The 22,533-nt window shown below is 45.9% G+C and overlaps 1 long non-coding RNA gene across 1 annotated transcript; it reads left to right on the top strand.

Annotated features, from left to right (window-relative positions):
• The first annotated feature begins 2,077 nt into the window (after positions 1 to 2,077).
• LOC119925895 lies at positions 2,078 to 8,032 on the top strand. Its single transcript, XR_005449840.1, has 3 exons — positions 2,078 to 2,159; positions 5,966 to 6,072; positions 7,938 to 8,032. It is a non-coding gene; the product is annotated as an uncharacterized LOC119925895 (long non-coding RNA).
• Positions 8,033 to 22,533: the final 14,501 nt, after the last annotated feature.

Raw genomic sequence — 22,533 nt, forward strand, 5'->3', positions numbered from 1 at the left:
TCGGGTCTTCTTTAATCAATCAATGGTATTTGTGATAATAATACTAATAATGCTGATATTTGTTAAGGGTCTACTATGTGTCAATCAATGTTCTAAGCGCTGGGGTAGATAAAAGGTCATCAGGTGTCCCACATGGGGCTCACAGTCTTCATCCTCATTTCACAGATGAGGGAACTGAGACACAGAGAAATTAAGTGACTTGCCCGAGGTCACACAGTTGACAAGTGAGAAGCAGCGTGGCTCAGTGGAAAGAGCCCGGGCTTGGGAGTCAGAGGTCATGGGTTCAAATCCCTGCTCTGCCGCTTGTCAGCTGGGTGACTTTGGGCAAATCACTTAACTTCTCTGTGCCGCAGTTCCCTCATCTGTAAAATGGGGATTAAGATTGTGAGCCCCATATGGGACAACCTGATCTCCTTGTAACCTCCCCAGTGCTTAGAACAGTGCTTTGCACCATAGTAAGCGCTTAAGAAATACCAAAATTATTATTATTATTGACACCGTCATTCATTAATTCATTCAATTGTATTTATTAAGTTCTTACTGTGTGCGATGCACTGTACTAAGAAGTTAGGAAAGTACAATTCAACAATAAACCATGACAATCCCTGACCAAAATGAGCTCACAGTTGGGGGTTACGGCGGGGGGGGGGGGGGGGGGGGGGGGAGAGACAGACAGCAATAAAAATAAACGAAATGACAGATAATAATAATAATAATAATGGCATTTATTAATCGCTTACTATGTGCAAAGCACTGTTCTAAGCGCTGGGGGGGATACAAGGTGATCAGGTTGTCCCACGTGGGGCTCACAGTCATCATCCCCATTTTACAGATGAGGGAACTGGGGCACCGATAAGTGAAGTGACTTGCCCAAGATCACACAGCAGACATATGGTGGAGCTGGGATTCGAACCCATGACCTCTGCCTCCAAAGCCCGGGCTCTTTCCACTGAGCCACGCTGCTTCTCTAATAATATTGATGGCATTTATTAAGCGCTTACTATGTGCAAAGCACTGTTTTTAGCACTAGGGAGCTAGCAAGGTGATCAGGTTGTCCCACAGGGGGCTCACAGTCTTAATCCTCATTTTACAGTTGAGGTAACTGAGGTAACTGAGGAAACTGAGGCACAGAGAAGTTAAGTGACTTGCCCAAAGTCACACAGCTATATGTCACACAGATATATGCATAAGTGGGGATAAATGGGGATTAAGACTGTGAGCCTCCCGTGGGACAACCTGATCTCCTCCTCGTAACCTCCCCAGCACTTAGAACTGTGCTTTGCACATAGTAAGTGCTTAACAAATACCACTTAAACCCCCCCCCAAAAAAAAAAAATCAGATTGTACACAGTCCCTGTCCCACATGGAGATCAAATCTAAGGGGCAGGGAGAACAGGGATTAAATCCCCATTTTACAGATGAGGAAACTTAGAGAAGTGAAGTGATTTTATTTATTATTACTCTTTATTTTATTTGTGCATATTCATTCTATTTATTTTATTTTGTTAATATGTTTTGTTTTGTCGTCTGTCTCCCCCTTTTACACTGTGAGCCCGCTGTTGAGTAGGGACCGTCTCTCTATGTTGCCAACTTGGAATTCCCAAGCACTTAGTTCAGTGCTCTGCACTCAATAAATACGATTGAATGACTGAATGAATTTGCCCAAGGTCACACCTTAGACAAGTGGCTGAGATGGGATTAGAACCCAGGACCTCTGACTCCCAAGCCCAAGCTCTTTCCATTTAGGCCACTCTACTTCTCTAGAATACGTCGCCTAGGCTCGCGAGCTTCCCTGTCGACGCTCTCCGATCTTTCCGGCCTGTGTTATTCATGCTTTAATAGACCGATGGTATTTATTGAGCGCTCACCGGGTGCAGAGCACTGCGCTAAACGCTTCGGGGAGTCCTATGCAAAAGAGTCGGGAGACTCGTTATTGGCCAACAGCTCGGCCCAACCCCAAGTGGATTTTTTCCACATCCAACATTCCGGGAAAGGGCTGAACGTCCTAGGGGTGGGAGCTGCAACCATAGTGAGGAAACATTTGCTCCGCAGGCGACCCAGCTGACGGACCGATCGACTGTGGTGGACGCCTCGAGCGGAGCGGTTTAACCCAGATTGCTCCTATCCTCGCTCCCAACCGCGCCGTTTTCGATCCTCAGGTGAGATCCGGATCCTGTCCCCAAATGGGTGAGGGAGCAGGCAAACTCTCTCTCCTTTTCTCCGTGTCGGAAAAAATCCACCCCGCTCTTGGGATTTATCCTTGCGTGGCCCCGGGGGAAGGGGGTCACTGAAGGGACGTCATCACCCATCCAACTTTTCAATCAACTTTACTACAGCTTCCCTTTTAAATTAGTATTTAGTGAAGACCCTAGGAGATGAAAATGAGCATTTCTTATGGATATTACATTTATTTGTTGGTGAAATCCAAATCAGGTCGTCTTTAATCAATCAATGGTATTCGTAATAATAATACTAATAATGCTGATATTTGTTAAGGGCCTACTACGTGTCAATCAATGTTCTAAGCGCTGGGGTAGATACAAGGTCATCAGGTTGTCCCAAGTGTTGCTCACAGTCTTCATCCCCATTTCACAGATGAGGGAACTGAGACACAAAGAAATTAAGTGACTTGCCCGAGGTCACACAGTTGACAAGTGAGAAGCAGCGTGGCTCAGTGGAAAGAGCCCGGGCTTGGGAGTCAGAGGTCATGGGTTCAAATCAGAGGTCATGGGTTCAAGTCTTGACTCCACCGCTTGTCAGCTGTGTGACGTTGGGCAAATCACTTAACTTCTGTGTGCCTCTGTTCCCTCATCTGTAAAATGGGGATTAAGATTGTGAGCCCCACATGGGATAACCTGATCACCTTGTATCATCCCCAGCGCTTAGAACAGTGCTTTGCACACAGTAAGCGCCTAACAAATACCAAAATTATTATTATTATTGACACCGTCATTCATTAATTCATTCAATCGTATTTATTAAGTGCTTACTTTGTGCGATGCACTGTACTAAGCACTTGGGAAGGTACAATTCAACAATAAGCCATGACAATACCTGCCCACAATGAGCTCACAATTGGGGGGTTGCGGCGGGGGGCTGGGGGGAAGACACACAGCCATAAAAATAAAGAAAGTGACAGATATATACATAAGTGGGGATAAATGGGGATTAAGAGTGTGAGCCTCCAGTGGGACAACCTGATCTCCTCCTTGTAACCTCCCCAGCGCTTAGAACAGTGCTTTGCACGTAGTAAGCGCTTAACAAATACTACTTAAAAAAAACCCCACCCCAACCCCCAAATATAATCAGATGGGACACAGTCCCTGTCCCACATGGAGATCAAATCTTATTGGCAGGGACAACAGGGATTGAATCCCCATTTTACAGATGAGGAAACTTAGAGAAGTGAAGTGATTTTATTTATTATTACTCTATTTATTTATTTATTTTATTTGTACATATTTATTCTATTTATTTTATTTTGTTAGTATGTTTTGTTTTGTTCTCCGTCTCCCCTTTCTAGACTGTGAACCCACTGTTGGGTAGGGACCGTCTCTCTATGTTACCAACTTGGACTTCCCAAGCACTTAGTCCAGTGCTCTGCGCTCAATAAATACGATTGAATGAATTTGCCCAAGCTCACACCTTAGACAAGTGGCTGAGACGGGATTAGAACCCAGGACCTCTGACTCCCAAGCCCAAGCTCTTTCCATTTAGGCCACTCTACTTCCCTATTATACGTCGCCAAGGCCCGCGAGCTTCCCTGTCGATACTATCCGATCTTTCCGGCCTGTGTTATTCATGCTTTCATAGACCGATGGTATTTATTGAGCGCTCACTGGGTGCAGAGCACTGTGCTAAATGCTTGGGAGAGTCCAATACAAAAGAGTCGGGTGACGCGTTATTGGCCATCAGCTCGGCCCAACCCCATGTGGATTTTTTCCGCATCCAACATTCCGGGAAAAGGGCTGAACATTCTAAGGATGGGAACTGTAACCATAGTGAGGAAACATTGGCTCCGCAGGCGACCCAGCTGACGGACCGATCGACTGTGGTAGACGCCTCGAGCGGAGCGGTTTAACCCAGATTGCTCCTATCTTCGCTCCCGACCTCGCCATTTTCGATCCTCAGGTAAGATCCGGATCCTGTCCCCAAATGGGTGAGGGAGCAGGCAAACTCTCTCTCCCTTTCTCCGTATCGGAAAAAATCCACCCCACTCTTGGGATTTATCCTTGCGTGGCCCCGGGGGAAGGGGATCACTGAAGGGACATCATCGCCCATCCAACTTTTCAATCGACTTTACTACGCTTTCCCTTTTGAAATTGGTATCTAGTGAAGACCCCAGGAGATGAAAATGAGCATTTCTTAGGGATTTTGCATTTATTTGTTGGTGAAATCCAAATCGGGTCTTCTTTAATCAATCAATGGTATTTGTAATAATAATACTAATAATGCTGATATTTGTTAAGAGTCTACTATATGTCAATCAATGTTCTAAGCGCTGGGGTAGATAAAAGGTCATCAGGTGTCCCACATGGGGCTCACAGTCTTCATCCTCATTTCACAGATGAGGGAACTGAGACACAGAGAAATTAAGTGACTTGCCCGAGCTCACACAAGTGACAAATGAGAAGCAGCGTGGCCCAGTGGAAAGAGCACGGGCTTGGGAGTCAGAGGTCATGGGTTCAAATCCCGGCTCCGCCTCTTGTCTTCTGGGTGACTTTGGGCAAATCACTTAACCTCTCTGTGCCTCAGTTCCCTCATCTGTAAAATGGGGATTAAGATTGTGAGCCCCACATGGGACAACCTGATCACCTTGTAAACTCCCCAGCTCTTAGAACAGTGCTTTGCACATAGTAAGCGCTTAACAAATACCAAAATTATTATTATTATTGACACCGTCATTCGTTCATTCATTCAATCGTATTCATTAAGTGCTTACTGTGTGCGATGCACTGTACTAAGCACTTGGGAAGGTACAATTCAACAATAAACCATGACAATCCCTGCCCACAATGAGCTCACAGTTGAGGGTTGCGGGGGCAAGGAGGGGGAGAGACAGACAGCAATAAAAATAAATAAAATGACAGATCTATGCATAAGTGGGGATAAATGGGGATTAAGACTGTGAGCCTCCCCTGGGACAACCTGATCTCCTCCTTGTAACCTCCCCAGTGCTTAGAACAGTGCTTTGCACATAGTAAGCGCTTAACAAATACCACTTAAACCCCCCCCCCAAAAAAAAATAATCAGATTGGAAACAGTCTCTGTCCCACATGTAGATCAAATCTAAAAGGCAGTGAGAAATGGGATTGAATCCCCATTTTACAGATTAGGAAATTTAGAGAAGTGAAGTGATTTTATTTATTATTACTCTATTTATTTATTTTATTTGTACATATTTATTCTCTTTATTTTATTTTGTTAGTATGTTTTGTTTTGTTGTCTTTTCTCCCCCTTCTAGACTGTGAGCCCACTGTTGGGTAGGGACCGTCTCTCTATGTTGCCAACTTGGACTTCCCAAGGATTTAGTACAGTGCTCTGCGCTCAATAAATACGATTGAATGAATTTGCCCAAGCTCACACCTTAGACAAGTGGCTGAGACGGGATTAGAACCCAGGACATCTGACTCCCAAGCCCAAGCTCTTTCCATTTAGGCCTCTCTACTTCCCTAGAATACGTCGCCTAGGCTCGCGAGCTTCCCTGTCGACGCTATCCGATCTTTCCGGCCTGTGTTATTCATGCTTTAATAGACCGATGGTATTTATTGAGAGCTCACTGGGTGCAGAGCACTGCGCTAAACGCTTGGGAGAGTCCAATACAAAAGAGTCGGGAGACGCCTTATTGGCCAACAGCTCGGCCCAACCCCATGTGGATTTTTTCCGCATCCAACATTCCGGGAAAAGGGCTGAACATTCTAGGGATGGGAACTGTAACCATAGTGAGGAAACATTTGCTCAGCAGGCGACCCAGCTGACGGACCGATCGACTGTGGTAGACGCCTCGAGCGGAGCGGTTTAACCCAGATTGCTCCTATCCTCGCTCCCAACCGCGCCGTTTTCGATCCTCAGGTGAGATCCGGATCCTGTCCCCAAATGGGTGACGGAGCAGGCAAACTCTCTCTCCCTTTCTCCGTGTCGGAAAAAATCCACCCCGCTCTTGGGATTTATCCTTGCGTTGCCCCGGGGGAAGGGGGTCACTGAAGGGACGTCATCACCCATCCAACTTTTCAATCGACTTTACTACAGCTTGCCTTTTAAATTAGTATTTAGTGAAGACCCCAGGAGATGAAAATGAGCACTTCTTATGGATATTACATTTATTTCTTGGTGAAATCCAAGTCAGGTCTTCTTTAATCAATCAATGGTATTCGTAATAATAATACTAATAATGCTGATATTTGTTAAGGGCCTACTATGTGTCAATCCATGTTCTAAGCGCTGGGGTAGATACTACGTCATCAGGTTGTCCCACGTGTTGCTCACAGTCTTCATCCCCATTTCACAGATGAGGGAACTGAGACACAGCGAAATTAAGTGATTTGCCCGAGGTCACACAGTTTACAAGTGAGAAGCAGCGTGGCTCAGTGGAAAGAGCCCGGGCTTGGGAGTCAGAGGTCATGGGTTCAAATCAGAGGTCATATGTTCAAATCCCAGCTCTGCTGCTTGTCAGCTGTGTGACTTTGGGCAAATCATTTAACTTCTCTGTGCCTCAGTTCCGTCATCCGTAAAATGGGGATTAAGATTGTGAGCCCCACATGGGACAACCTGATCACCTTCTATCGTCCCCAGCGCTTAGGACAGTGCTTTGCACATAGTAAGCACCTAACAAATACCAAAATTATTATTATTATTGACACCGTCATTCATTAATTCATTCAATCGTATTTATTAAGTGCTTACTTTGTGCGATGCACTGTACTAAGCACTTGGGAAGGTACAATTCAACAATAAGCCGTGACAATCCCTGCCCACAATGAGCTCACCATTGTGGGGTTGCGGCGGGGGGCTGGGGGGAAGACAGACAGCCATAAAAATAAAGAAAGTGACAGATATATACATAAGTGGGGATAAATGGGGATTAAGAGTGTGAGCCTCCAGTGGGACAACCTGATCTCCTCCTTGTAACCTCCCCAGCGCTTAGAACAGTGCTTTGCACGTAGTAAGCGCTTAACAAATACTACTTAAAAAAAACTCCACCCCCACCCCCAAATATAATCAGATGGGACACAGTCCCTGTCCCACATGGAGATCAAATCTTATTGGCAGGGACAACAGGGATTGAATCCCCATTTTACAGATGAGGAAACTTAGAGAAGTGAAGTGATTTTATTTATTATTACTCTATTTATTTATTTATTTTATTTGTACATATTTATTCTATTTATTTTATTTTGTTAGTATGTTTTGTTTTGTTCTCCGTCTCCCCTTTCTAGACTGTGAGCCCGCTGTTGGGTAGGGACCGTCTCTCTATGTTACCAACTTGGACTTCCCAAGCACTTAGTCCAGTGCTCTGCGCTCAATAAATACGATTGAATGAATTTGCCCAAGCTCACACCTTAGACAAGTGGCTGAGACGGGATTAGAACCCAGGACCTCTGACTCCCAAGCCCAAGCTTTTTCCATTTAGGCCACTCTACTTCCCTATTATACGTGGCCAAGGCTCGCGAGCTTCCCTGTCGATACTATCCGATCTTTCCGGCCTGTGTTATTCATGCTTTCATAGACCGATGGTATTTATTGAGCGCTCACTGGGTGCAGAGCACTGTGCTAAATGCTTGGGAGAGTCCAATACAAAAGAGTCAGGTGACGCGTTATTGGCCATCAGCTCTGCCCAACCCCATGTGGATTTTTTCCGCATCCAACATTCCGGGAAAAGGGCTGAACATTCTAGGGATGGGAACTGTAACCATAGTGAGGAAACATTTGCTCAGCAGGCGACCCAGCTGACGGACCGATCGACTGTGGTAGACGCCTCGAGCGGAGCGGTTTAACCCAGATTGCTCCTATCCTCGCTCCCAACCGCGCCGTTTTCGATCCTCAGGTGAGATCCAGATGCTGTCCCCAAATGGGTGAGGGAGCAGGCAAACTCTCTCTCCCTTTCTCCGTATCGGAAAAAATCCACCCCGCTCTTGGGATTTCTCCTTGCGTGGCCCCGGGGGAAGGGGGGTCACTGAAGGGACGTCATCACCCATCCAAGTTTTCAATCGACTTTACTATGCTTTCCCTTTTGAAATTGGTATCTAGTGAAGACCCCAGGTGATGAAAATGAGCATTTCTTATGGATTTTACATTTATTTGTTGGTGAAATCCAAATCGGGTCTTCTTTAATTAATCAATGGTATTCATAATAATAATACTAATAATGCTGATATTTGTTAAGGGCCTACTATGTGTCAATCCATGTTCTAAGTGCTGTGGTAGATACAAGGTCATCAGATTTTCCCACGTGGGGCTCACAGTCTTCATCCCCATTTCACCGATGAGGGAACTGAGACACAGAGAAATTAAGTGACTTGCCCAAGGTCATACAGTTGACAAGTGAGAAGCAGCGTGGCTCAGTGGAAATAGCCTGAGCTTGGGAGTCAGAGGTCATGGGTTCAGATCCCTGCTCCGCCGCTTGTCAGCTGTGTGACTTTGAGCAAATCACTTAACTTCTCTGTGCCTCAGTTCCCTCATCTGTAAAATGGGGATTAAGATTGTGAGCCCCACGTGGGACAAACTGATCACCTTGTATCCTCCCAGCCCTTAGAACAGTGCTTTGCACATAGTAAGTGCTTAACAAATACCAAAATTATTATTATTGACACAGTCATTCATTAATTCATTCAATCGTATTTATTAAGTGCTTACTGAGTGCGTGCGATACACTGTACTAAGCACTTGGGAAGGTACAATTCAACAATAAACCGTGACAATCCCTGCCCACAATGAGCTCACAGATGGGGGTTGTGGCGGGGGGCGGAGTGGAGGGAGAGACAGAAATCAATAAAAATAAATAAAATGACAGATATATGCATAAGTGGGGATATATGGGGATTAAGAGTGTGAGCCTCCCGTGGGACAACCTGATCTCCTCCTTGTCATCTAAGGGGCAGGGAGAACAGGGATTGAATCCCCATTTTACAGACGAGGAAACTTAGACAAGTGAAGTGATTTTATATATTATTACTTTATTTATTTATTTTATTTGTACATATTTATTCTATTTATTTTATTTTGTTAATATGCTTTGCCTTGTTGTCTGTCTCCCCCTTCTAGACTGTGAGCCCGCTGTTGGGTAGGGACCGTCTGTATGTATTGACAACTTGGACTTCCCAAGCGCTTAGTCCAGTGCTCTGCGCTCAATAAATACGATTGAATGAATGAATTTGCCCAAGCTCACACCATAGACAAGTGGCTGAGACGGGATTAGAACCCAGGACCTCTGACTCCCAAGCCCAATCTCTTTCCATTTAGGCCACTCTACTTCCCTAGAATACGTCACCTAGGCTCGCGAGCTTCCCTGTTGACGCTATCCGATCTTTACGGCCTGTGTTATTCATGCTTTAATAGACCGATGGTATTTATTGAGCACTCACTGGGTGCAGAGCACTGCGCTAAACGCTTGGGAGAGTCCAATACAAAAGAGTCGGGAGACGCCTTATTGGCCATCAGCTCGGCCCAACCCCATGTGGATTTTTTCCGCATCCAACATTCCGGGAAAGGGCTGAACGTCCTAGGGATGGGAGCTGCAACCATAGTGAGGAAACATTTGCTCCGCAGGCGACCCAGCTGACTGACCGATCGACTGTGGTAGACGCCTCGAGCGGAGCGGTTTAACCCAGATTGCTCCTATCCTCGCTCCCAACCGCCCCGTTTTCGATCCTCAGGTGAGATCCGGATGCTGTCCCCAAATGGGTGACGGAGCAGGCCAACTCTCTCTCCCTTTCTCCGTGTCGGATAAAATCCACCCTGCTCTTGGGATTTATCCTGGCATGGCCCCGGGGGAAGGGGATCACTGAAGGGACGTCATCGCCCATCCAACTTTTCAATCGACTTTACTACGCTTTCCCTTTTTAAATTGGTATCTAGTGAAGACCCCAGGAGATGAAAATGAGCATTTCTTATGGATTTTACATTTATTTGTTGGTGAAATCCAAATCGGGTCTTCTTTAATCAATCAATGGTATTCATAATAATAATACTAATAATGCTGATATTTGTTAAGGGCTTAATGTGATACAAGGTGATCAGGTTGTCCCACGTGGGGCTCACAGTCTTCATCCCCATTTCACAGATGAGGGAACTGAGACACAGAGAAATTAAGTGACTTGCCCGAGGTCACACAGCTGACAAGTGAGAAGCAGCGTGGCTCAGTGGAAAGAGCCCGGGCTTGGGAGTCAGAGGTCATGGGTTCAAATCCTACCTCTGCCGCTTGTCAGCTGTGTGACTTTGAGCAAATCACTTAGCTTCTCTGTGCCTCCATTCCCTCATCTATAAAATGAGGATTAAGATTGTGAGCCCCACATGGGACAATCTGATCACCTTGTATCTTCCCCAACGCTTAGAACAGTGCTTTGCACATAGTAAACGCTTAACAAATACCAAAATCATTATTATTATTGACAGTCATTCATTAATTCATTCAATCATATTTATTAAGCGCTTTCTGTGTGCAAAGCACTCTACTAAGCACTTGGGAAGGTACAATTCAACAATAAACCATGACAATCCCTGCCCACAATGAGGTCACAGCTGGGGGTTGCGGCGGGGGGGGGGGGGGGGCGGAGTGGGGGGAGAGACAGACAGCAATAAAAATAAATAAAATGACAGGTATATGCATAAGTGGGGATATATGGGGATTAAGAGTGTGAGCCTCCCGTGGGACAACCTGATCTCCTCCTTGTAACCTCCCCAGCGCTTAGAACAGTGCTTTGCACATAGTAGGCACTAAAGAAATACCACTTAAACACTCCCCCCCCAAAAAAAATCAGATTGGACATAGTCCCTGTCCCACATGGAGATCAAATCTAAGAGGCAGGGAGAACAGGGATTGAATCCCCATTTTACAGATGAGGAAACTTAGAGAAGTGAAGTGATTTTATTTATTATTACTCTATTTATTTATTTATTTTATTTGTACATATTTATTCTATTCATTTTATTTCGTTAATATGCTTTGCCTTGTCTGTCTCCCCCTTCTAGACTGTGAGCCCACTGTTGGGGAGGGACTGTCTCTCTATGTTGCCAACTTGGACTTCCCAAGCACTTAGTCCAGTGCTCTGCGCTCAATAAATAGGATTGAATGACTGAATGAATTTGCCCAAGCTCACACCTCAGACAAGTGGCTGAGATGGGATTAGAACCCAGGACCTCTGACTCCCAAGCCCAGACTCTTTCCATTTAGGCCACTCTACTTCCCTAGAATACGTCGCCTAAGCTCTCGAGCTTCCCTGTCGATGCTATCTGATCTTTCCGGCCTGTGTTATCCATGCTTTAATAGACCGATGGTATTTATTGAGCGCTCACTGGGTGAAGAGCACTGTGCTAAACACTTGGGAGAGTCCAGTGCAAAAGAGTCGGAAGACGCATTATTGGCCAACAGCTCGGCCCAACCCCATGTGGATTTTTTCCGCATCCAACATTCTGGGAAAAGGGCTGAACATTCTAGGGATGGGAACTGTAACCATAGTGAGGAAACATTGGCTCCGCAGGCGACCCAGCTGACGGACCGATCGACTGTGGTAGACGCCTCGAGCGGAGCGGTTTAACCCAGATTGCTCCTATCCTCGCTCCCAACCGCGCCATTTTCGATCCTCAGGTGAGATCCGGATCCTGTCCCCAAATGGGTGACGGAGCAGGCAAACTCTCTCTCCTTTTCTCCGTGTCGGAAAAAATCCACCCTGCTCTTGGGATTTATCCTTGTGTGGCCCCGGGGGACGGGGGTCACTGAAGGGACGTCATACCCCATCCAACTTTTCAATCGACCTTACTGCGCTTTCCCTTTTTAAGTTGGTATCTAGTGAAGACCCCAGGAGATGAAAATGAGCATTTCTTAGGGATTTTATATTTATTTGTTGGTGAAGTCCAAATCGGGTCTTCTTTAATCAATCAATGGTATTCATAATAATAATACTAATAATGCTGATATTTGTTAAGGGCCTACTGTGATACAAGGTCATCAGGTTGTCCCACATGGGGCTCACAGTCTTCATCCCCATATCACAGATGAGGGAACTGAGACACAGAGAAATTAAGTGATTTGCCCGAGGTCACACAGTTGACAAGTGAGAAGCAGCATGGCTCAGTGGAAAGAGCCGGGGCTTGGGAGTCAGAGGTCATGGGTTCAAATCCCGCCTCCGCTGCTTGTCAGCTGTGTGACTTTGGGCAAATCACTTCACTTCTCTGTGCCTCCGTTCCCTCATCGGTAAAATGGGGATTAAGATTGTGAGCCCCACATGGGACAATCTGATCACCGTGTATCCTCCCCAGCGCTTAGAACAGTGCTTTACACATAGTAAACGCTTAACAAATACCAAAATTATTATTATTATTGACACCGTCATTCATTAATTCATTCAGTCGTATTTATTAAGTGCTTACTGTGTGCGATGCACTGTACTAAGCACTTGGGAAGGTACAATTCAACAATAAACCGTGACAATCCCTGCCCACAATTAACTCACAGTTGGGGGTTGCGGGGGGGGGGGGGGGGGGGGGAAGAGACAGACAGCAATAAAAATAAATAAAATGACAGATCTATGCATAAGTGGGGATAAATGGGGATTAAGACTGTGAGCCTCCCATGGGACAAGCTGATCTCCTCCTTGTAACCTCCCCAGCGCTTAGAACAGTGCTTTGTACATAGTAAGCGCTTAACCAATGCCACTTAAAAAAAAACCCCACCCCCCAAAAAAAAATAATCAGATTGGAAACAGTCCCTGTCCCACATGTAGATCAAATCTAAGGGGCAGTGAGAACAGGGATTGAATCCCCATTTTACAGATTAGGAAATTTAGAGAAGTGAAGTGATTTTATTTATTATTACTCTATTTTATTTGTACATATTTATTCTATTTATTTTATTTTGTTAGTATGTTTTGTTTTGTTCTCTGTCTCCCCTTCTAGACTGTGAGCCCGCTGTTGGGTAGGGACCGTCTCTCTATGTTGCCAACTTGGACTTCCCAAGCACTTAGTACAGTGCTCTGCGCTCAATAAATACGATTGAATGAATTTGCCCAAGCTCACACCTTAGACAAGTGGCTGAGATGGGATTAGAACCCAGGACCTCTGACTCCCAAGCCCAGGCTCTTTCCATTTAGGCCACTCTACTTCCCTAGAATACGTTGCCTAGGCTCGCGAGCTTCCCTGTCGACGCTATCCGATCTTTCCGGCCTGTGTTATTCATGCTTTAATAGACCGATGGTATTTATTGAGCGCTCACTGGGTGCAGAGCACTGCGCTAAACGCTTGGGAGAGTCCAATACAAAAGAGTCGGGAGACGCATTATTGGCCAACAGCTCGGCCCAACCCCATGTGGATTTTTTCCGCATCCAACATGCCGGGAAAGGGCTGAACGTCCTAGGGATGGGAGCTGCAACCATTGTGAGGAAACATTTGCTCAGCAGGCGACCCAGTTGACCGACCAATCGACTGTGGTAGACGCCTCGAGCGGAGCGGTTTAACCCAGATTGCTCCTCTCCTCGCCCCCAACCTTGCCGTTTTCGCTCCTCAGGTGAGATCCGGATCCTGTTCCTAAATGGATGACGGAGCAGGCAAACTCCCTCTCCCTTTCTTCTTGTCGGAAAAAATCCACCCCGCTCTTGGGATTTATCCTTGCATGGCCCCGGGGGAAGGGGGTCACTGAAGGGATGTCATCGCCCATCCAACTTTTCAATCGACTTTACGATGCGTTCCCTGTTTAAATTGGTATCTAGTGAAGACCCCAGGAGATGAAAATGAGCATTTCTTATGGATTTTACATTTATTTGTTGGTGAAGTCCAAATCGGGTCTTCTTTAATCAATCAATGGTATTCGTAAAAATAATACTAATAATGCTGATATATGCTAAGGGCCTACTATGTGTCAATCAATGTTTTAAGCGCTGAGATAGATACAAGGTCATCAGGTTATCCCACGTGGGGCTCACAGTCTTCATCCCCATTTCACAGATGAGGGAACTGAGACACAGAGAAATTGTGACTTGCCCGAGGTCAGACAGTTGACAAGTGAGAAGCAGCATGGCTCAGTGGAAAGAGCCCGGGCTTGGGAGTCAGTGGTCATGGGTTCAAATCCCGCCTCCGCCGCTTGTCAGCTGTGTGACTTTGGGCAAATCACTTAACTTCTCTGTGCCTCAGTTCCCTCATCTGTAAAATGGGGATTAAGATTGTGAGCCCCATATGGGACAACCTGATCTCCTTGTAACCTCCCCAGTGCTTAGAACAGTACTTTGCACATAGTAAGCGCTTAACAAATATCAAAATTATTATTATTGTTGACACCGTCATTCATTAATTCATTGAATCGTATTTATTAAGTGCTTACTGTGTGCAATGCACTGTACTAAGCACTTAGGAAGGTACAGTTCAACGATAAACCGTGACAATCCCTGCCCACAATGAGCTCCTAGTTGGGGGTTACGGCGGGGGGTGGGGGTGGGGGGGGCGAGACAGACAGCAATAAAAATAAATAAAATGACAGATAATAATAATGGCATTTATTAAGCACTTACTATGTGCAAAGCACAGTTCTAAGCACTGGGGGGGTTACAAGGTGATCAGGTTGTCCCACGTGGGGCTCACAGTCATCATCCCCATTTTACAGATGAGGGAACTGAGGCGCCGATAAGTGAAGTGACTTGCCCAAGATCACACAGCAGACATATGGTGGAGCTGGGATTCGAACCCATGACCTCTGCCTCCAAAGCCCGGGCTCTTTCCACTGAGCCACGCTGCTTCTCTAATAATATTGATGGCATTTATTAAGCGCTTACTATGTGCAAAGCACTGTTCTAAGCGCTGGGGAGGTTACAAGGTGATCAGGTTGTCCCACAGGGGGCTCACAGTCTTAATCCCCATTTTACAGTCGAGGTAACTGAGGTAACTGAGGTAACTGAGGCACAGAGAAGTTAAGTGACTTGCCCAAAGTCACACAGCTATATGTCACACAGATATATGCATAAGTGGGGATTAAGACTGTGAGCCTCCCGTGGGACAACCTGATCTCCTCCTTGTATCCTCCCCAGCGCTTAGAACAGTGCTTTGCACATAGTAAGTGCTTAACAAATGCCACTTAACCCCCCCCCCCAAAAAAAAAAAGATTGGACACAGTCCATATCCCACATGGAGATCAAATCTAAGGGGCGGGGAGAACAGGGATTGAATCCCCATTTTACAGATGAGGAAACTTAGAGAAGTGAAGTGATTTTATTTATTATTACTCTTTATTTTATTTGTGCATATTTATTCTATTTCTTTTATTTTGTTAATATGTTTTATATTGCTGTCTGTCTCCCCCTTCTAGACTGTAAGCCCACTGTTGGGTAGGGACCATCTCTTTGTGTTGCCAACTTGGCCTTCCCAAGCACTTAGTACCGTGATCTGTGCTCAATAAATGCGATTGAATGAATGAATGAATTTGCCCAAGCTCACACCTTAGACAAGTGGCTGAGATGGGATTAGAACCCAGGACCTCTGACTCCCAAGCCCAAGCTCTTTCCATTTAGGCCACTCTACTTCTCTAGAATACGTCGCCTAGGCTCGCGAGCTTCCCTGTCGACGCTCTCTGATCTTTCCGGCCTGTGTTATCCATGCTTTAATAGACCGATGGTATTTATTGAGCCCTCACTGGGTGCAGAGCACTGCGCTAAACGCTTGGGAGAGTCCAATACAAAAGAGTTGGGAGATGCATTATTGGCCAGCAGTTCGGCCCAACCCCATGTGGATTTTTTCCGCATCCAACATTCCGGGAAAAGGGCTGAACATTCTAGGGATGGGAACTGTAACCATAGTGAGGAAACATTGGCTCCGCAGGCGACCCAGCTGACGGACCGATCGACTGTGGTAGACGCCTCGAGCGGAGCGGTTTAACCCAGATTGCTCCTATCTTCGCTCCCAACCGCGCCATTTTCGATCCTCAGGTGAGATCCGGATCCTGTACCCAAATGGGTGACGGAGCAGGGAAACTCTCTCTCCCTTTCTCCGTGTCGGAAAAAATCCACCCCGCTCTTGGGATTTATCCTTGCGTGGCCCCGGGGGAAGGGGGTCACTGAAGGGACGTCATCGCCCATCCAAATTTTCAATCAACTTTACTACGCTTTCCCTTTTTGTATCCCTTTTTGTTTCCCTTTTGGTATCTAGTGAAGACCCCAGGAGATGAAAATGAGCGTTTCTTATGGATTTTACATTTATTTGTCGGTGAAATCCAAATCAGGTCTTCTTTAATCAATCAATGGTATTCGTAATAATAATACTAATAATGCTGATATTTATTAAGGGTCTACTATGTGTCAATCAATGTTCTAAGCGCTGGGGTAGATAAAAGGTCATCAGGTGTCCCACATGAGGCTCACAGTCTTCATCCTCATTTCACAGATGAGGGAACTGAGACACAGAGAAATTAAGTGACTTGCCCGAGGTCACACAGTTGACAAGTGAGAAGCAGCGTGGCTCAGTGGAAAGAGCCCGGGCTTGGGAGTCAGAGGTCATGGGTTCAAATCCCGGCTCCGCCGCTTGTCAGCTGGGTGACTTTGGGCAAATCACTTAACTTCTCTGTGCCTTCGTTCCCTCATCTGTAAAATGGGGATTAAGATTGTGAGCCCCATATGGGACAACCTGATCTCCTTGTAACCTCCACAGTGCTTAGAACAGTGCTTTGCACATAGTAAACGCATAACAAATACCAAAATTATTATTATTGTTGACACCGTCATTCATTAATTCATTCAATCGTATTTATTAAGTACTTACTGTGTGCGATACACTGTACTAAGCACTTGGGAAGGTACAATTCAACAATAAACCGTGACAATCCCTGCCCACAATGAGCTCACAGTTGGGGGTTGCGGTGGGGGGCGGGGGGGGGGGGGGAGACAGACAGCAATAAAAATAAATAAAATGACAGATATACACATAAGTGGGAATAAATGGAGATTAAGAGTGCGAGCCTCCCGTGGGACAACCTGATCTCCCCCTTGTAACCTCCCCAGCACTTAGAACAGTGCTTTGCACATAGTAAGCGCTGAACAAAAACCACTTAAATCCCCCCTCCCCCCCCCCAAAAAAAATAATCAGATTGGACACAATCCCTGTCCCACATGGAGATCAAATCTAAGGGGCAGGGAGAACAGGGATTGAATCCACATTTTACAGATGAGGAAACTTAGAGAAGTGAAGTGATTTTATTTATTATTACTCTATTTTATTTGTACATATTTATTCTAATTATTTTATTTTGTTAATATGTTTTATATTGCTGTCTGTCTCCCCCTTCTAGACTGTGAGCCCGCTGTTGGGTAGGGACTGTCCTCTATGTTGTCAACTTAGACTTCCCAAGCACTTAGTACAGTGCTCTGCGCTCAGTAAATACGATTGAATGAATTTGCCCAAGCTCACACCATAGACAAGTGGCTGAGATGGGATTAGAACCCAGGACCTCTGACTCCCAAGCCCAAGCTCTTTCCATTTAGGCCACTCTACTTCCCTAGAATACGTCGCCTAGGCTCGCGAGCTTCCCTGTCGATGCTATCCGATCTTTCCGGCCTGTGTTATTCATGCTTTCATAGACCATTGATATTTATTGATCGCTCACCGGGTGCAGAGCACTGCGCTAAACGCTTGGGAGAGTCCAATACAAAAGAGTCGGGAGACGCATTATTGGCCAACAGCTCAGCCCAACACCATGTGGATTTTTCCCTCATCCAACATTTTGGGAAAAGGGCTGAACATTCTAGGGATGGGAACTGTAACCATAGTGAGGAAACATTTGCTCCGCAGGCGACCCAGCTGACCGACCGATCGACTGTGGTAGACGCCTCGAGCGGAGCGGTTTAACCCAGATTGCTCCTATCCTCGCTCCCGACCTCGCCATTTTCGATCCTCAGGTAAGATCCGGATCCTGTCCCCAGATGGGTGAGGGAGCAGGCAAACTCTCTCTCCCTTTCTCCATATCGGAAAAAATCCACCCCGCTCTTGGGATTTATCCTTGCGTGGCCCCGGGGGAAGGGGGTCACTGAAGGGACGTCATCCCCCATCCAACTTTTCAATCGACTTTACTACGCTTTCCCTTTCGAAATTGGTATCTAGTGAAGACCACTGGAGATGAAAATGAGCATATCTTATGGATTTTACATTTATTTGTTGGTGAAACCCAAATCGGGTCTTCTTCATTCAATTAATGGTATTCGTAACAATAATACTAATAATGCTGATATTTGTTAAGGACCTACTGTGATACAGGGTCATCAGGTTGTCCCACATGGGGCTCACAGTCTTCATCCCCATATCACAGGTGAGGGAACTGAGACACAGAGAAATTAAGTGGCTTGCCCGAGGTCACACAGTTGACAAGTGAGAAGCAGCGTGGTTCAGTGGAAAGAGCCCGGGCTTGGGAGTCAGAGGTCATGGGTTCAAATCCCACCTCCGCCGCTTGTCAGCTGGGTGACTTTGAGCAAATCACTTAGCTTCTCTGTGCCTCCATTCCCTCATCTGTAAAATGGGGATTAAGATTGTGAGCCCCACATGGGACAATCTGATCACCTTGTATCCTCCCCAGCGCTTAGAACAGTGCTTTGCACATAGTAAACGCTTAACAAATACCAAAATTATTATTATTATTGACACCGTCATTCATTAATTCATTCAATCGTATTTATTAAGTGCTTACTTTGTGCGATGCACTGTACTAAGCACTTGGAAAGGTACAATTCAACAATAAGCCGTGACAATCCCTGCCCACAATGAGCTCACAGTTGGGGGGTTGCGGCGGGGGGCGGGGGGGAAGACAGACAGCCATAAAAATAAAGAAAGTGACAGATATATACATAAGTGGGGATAAATGGGGATTAAGAGTGTGAGCCTCCAGTGGGACAACCTGATCTCCTCCTTGTAACCTCCCCAGCGCTTAGGACAGTGCTTTGCACGTAGTAAGCGCTTAACAAATACTACTTAAACAAAACCCCACCCCCACCCCCAAATATAATCAGATGGGACACAGTCCCTGTCCCACATGGAGATCAAATCTTATTGGCAGGGACAACAGGGATTGAATCCCCATTTTACAGATGAGGAAACTTAGAGAAGTGAAGTGATTTTATTTATTATTACTCTATTTATTTATTTTATTTGTACATATTTATTCTATTTATTTTATTTTGTTAGTATGTTTTGTTTTGTTGTCCGTCTCCCCTTTCTAGACTGTGAGCCCGCTGTTGGGTAGGGACCGTCTCTCTATGTTACCAACTTGGACTTCCCAAGCACTTAGTCCAGTGCTCTGCGCTCAATAAATACGATTGAATGAATTTGCCCAAGCTCACACCTTAGACAAGTGGCTGAGATGGGATTAGAACCCAGGACCTCTGACTCCCAAGCCCAGGCTCTTTCCATTTAGGCCACTCTACTTCCCTAGAATACGTGGCCTAGGCTCGCGAGCTTCCCTGTCGATACTATCCGATCTTTCCGGCCTGTGTTATTCATGCTTTAATAGACCGATGGTATTTATTGAGCGCTCACTGGGTGCAGAGCACTGTGCTAAATGCTTGGGAGAGTCCAATACAAAAGAGTCGGGTGACGCGTTATTGGCCATCAGCTCGGCCCAACCCCATGTGGATTTTTTCCGCATCCAACATTCCGGGAAAAGGGCTGAACATTCTAGGGATGGGAACTGTAACCATAGTGAGGAAACATTGGCTCCGCAGGCGACCCAGCTGACGGACCGATCGACTGTGGTAGACGCCTCGAGCGGAGCGGTTTAACCCAGATTGCTCCTATCTTCGCTCCTGACCTCGCCATTTTCGATCCTCAGGTAAGATCCGGATCCTGTCCCCAAATGGGTGACGGAGCAGGCAAACTCTCTCTCCCTTTCTCCGTATCGGAAAAAATCCACCCCGCTCTTGGGATTTATCCTTGCGTGGCCCCGGGGGAAGGGGGTCACTGAAGGGACGTCATCCCCCATCCAACTTTTCAATCAACTTCACTATGCTTTCTCTTTTTAAATTGGTATCTAGTGAAGACCCCAGGAGATGAAAATCGGCATTTCTTACGGATTTTACATTTATTTGTTGGTGAAATCCAAATCGGGTCTTCTTTAATCAATCAATGGTATTCATAAGAATAATACTAATAATGCTGATATTTGTTAAGGGCCTAATGTGATACAAGGTGATCAGGTTGTCCCACGTGGGGCTCACAGTCTTCATCCCCATTTCACAGATGAGGGAACTGAGACACAGAGAAATTAAGTGACTTGCCCGAGGTCACACAGTTGACAAGTGAGAAGCAGCGTGGCTCAGTGGAAAGAGCCCGGGCTTGGGAGTCAGAGGTCGTGGGTCCTAATCCCGGCTCCGCCGCTTGTCAGCTGGGTGACTTTGGGCAAATCACTTCACTTCTCTGTGCCTCCGTTCCCTCATCTGTAAAATGGGGATTAAGATTGTGAGCCCCACATGGGACAACCTCATCACCTTGTATCCTCCTCAGCGCTCAGAACGTGCTTTGCACATAGTAAGCGCTTAACAAATACCAAAATTATTATTATTATTGACACCGTCATTCGTTCATTCATTCAATCGTATCTATTAAGTGCTTACTGTGTGCGATGCACTGTACTAAGCGCTTGGGAAGGTACAATTCAACAATAAACCGTGACAATCCCTGCCCACAATGAGCTCACAGTTGGGGGTTGCGGGAGGGGGTGTGTGGGAGACAGACAGCAGTAAACATAAATAAAATGCATAAATGGGGTAAATGGGGATTAGGACTGTGAGCCCCCTGTGGGACAACCTGATCTTAGTACAGTGCTAAGCGCTTAGTACAGTGCTCTGCACACAGTAAGCGCTCAATAAATACGATTGATTGATTGACTATTAGATTATTATTATTAGATTATTATTCTGCGCTTAGAACAGTGATTTGCACATAGTTAGCGCTTAATAAATGCTATTATTATTATTAGTGAGCCCCCTGTGGGACAACCTGATCTTAGTACAGTGCTAAGCGCTTAGTACAGTGCTCTGCACACAGTAAGTGCTCAATAAATACGATTGATTGATTATTAGATTATTATTATGAGATTATTATTCTGAATTTAGAACAGTGATTTGCACATAGCGCTTAATAAATGCTATTATTATTATTAGTGAGCCCCCTGTGGGACAACCTGATCTTAGTACAGTGCTAAGCGCTTAGTACAGTGCTCTGCACACAGTAAGTGCTCAATAAATACGATTGATTGATTGACTATTAGATTATTATTATTAGATTATTATTCTGCGTTTAGAACAGTGATTTGAACATATTATTCTGCGCTTAGAACAGTGATTTGAACATAGTTAGCGCTTAATAAATGCTATTATTATTATTAGTGAGACCCCTGTGGGACAACCTGATCTTAGTACAGTGCTAAGCACTTAGTACAGTGCTCTGCACACAGTAAGCGCTCAATAAATACGATTGATTGATTATTAGATTATTATTATTAGATTATTATTCTGAGTTTAGAACAGTGATTTGCACATAGTTAGCGCTTAATAAATGCTATTATTATTATTAGTGAGCCCCCTGTGGGACAACCTGATCTTAGTACAGTGCTAAGCGCTTAGTACAGTGCTCTGCACACAGTAAGCGCTCAATAAATACGATTGATGGATTGACTATTAGATTATTATTATGTGATTATTATTCGGCGCTTAGAACAGTGATTTGCACATAGTTAGCGCTTAATAAATGCTATTATTATTATTAGTGAGCCCCCTGTGGGACAACCTGATCTTAGTACAGTGCTAAGCGCTTAGTACAGTGCTCTGCACACAGTAAGCGCTCAATAAATACGATTGATGGATTGACTATTAGATTATTATTATGTGATTATTATTCGGCGCTTAGAACAGTGATTTGCACATAGTTAGCGCTTAATAAATGCTATTATTATTATTATTATTATTATTATCATTGGCACAGAAGGGTGGGGTGGCCGCGCATGCGTGGTCCCGCCGCCTCCGCCCCTCCTCGACCCCGCCCCCTAGAGGCGGGGCGAGAACCGCCGCCCGGGCGCCGCGCCTGCGCAGGAGGCGCGAGCGCCCCGCCGCTTCCGATTGGCCGTTCGCCCTCGCCGCCGGTCCCGGCTCGCCCAATAGGAGGGCTTGGCGCCAACTTTTGAATGGGCGGGCGGCGCGTCCGGCCGTAGGGCCGCGGTGGTGATGCGGCTTGGAAGTAGTCCCCGCCGCGGGAGTCGGGGAGGGCGGGCGGCGGAGGGATCCGCGCGGCGGCGGAGGGATTCGCGCGGCGGCCGTTGGGGGGGCCGCGCGCGCCGCGGCGTAGTAGTAGAGCAGTAGCGTAGTA

The sequence above is a fragment of the Tachyglossus aculeatus genome, chromosome 3 (genome assembly GCF_015852505.1).
Source record: "Tachyglossus aculeatus isolate mTacAcu1 chromosome 3, mTacAcu1.pri, whole genome shotgun sequence".
NCBI classification, from domain to species: Eukaryota; Metazoa; Chordata; class Mammalia; order Monotremata; family Tachyglossidae; genus Tachyglossus; species Tachyglossus aculeatus.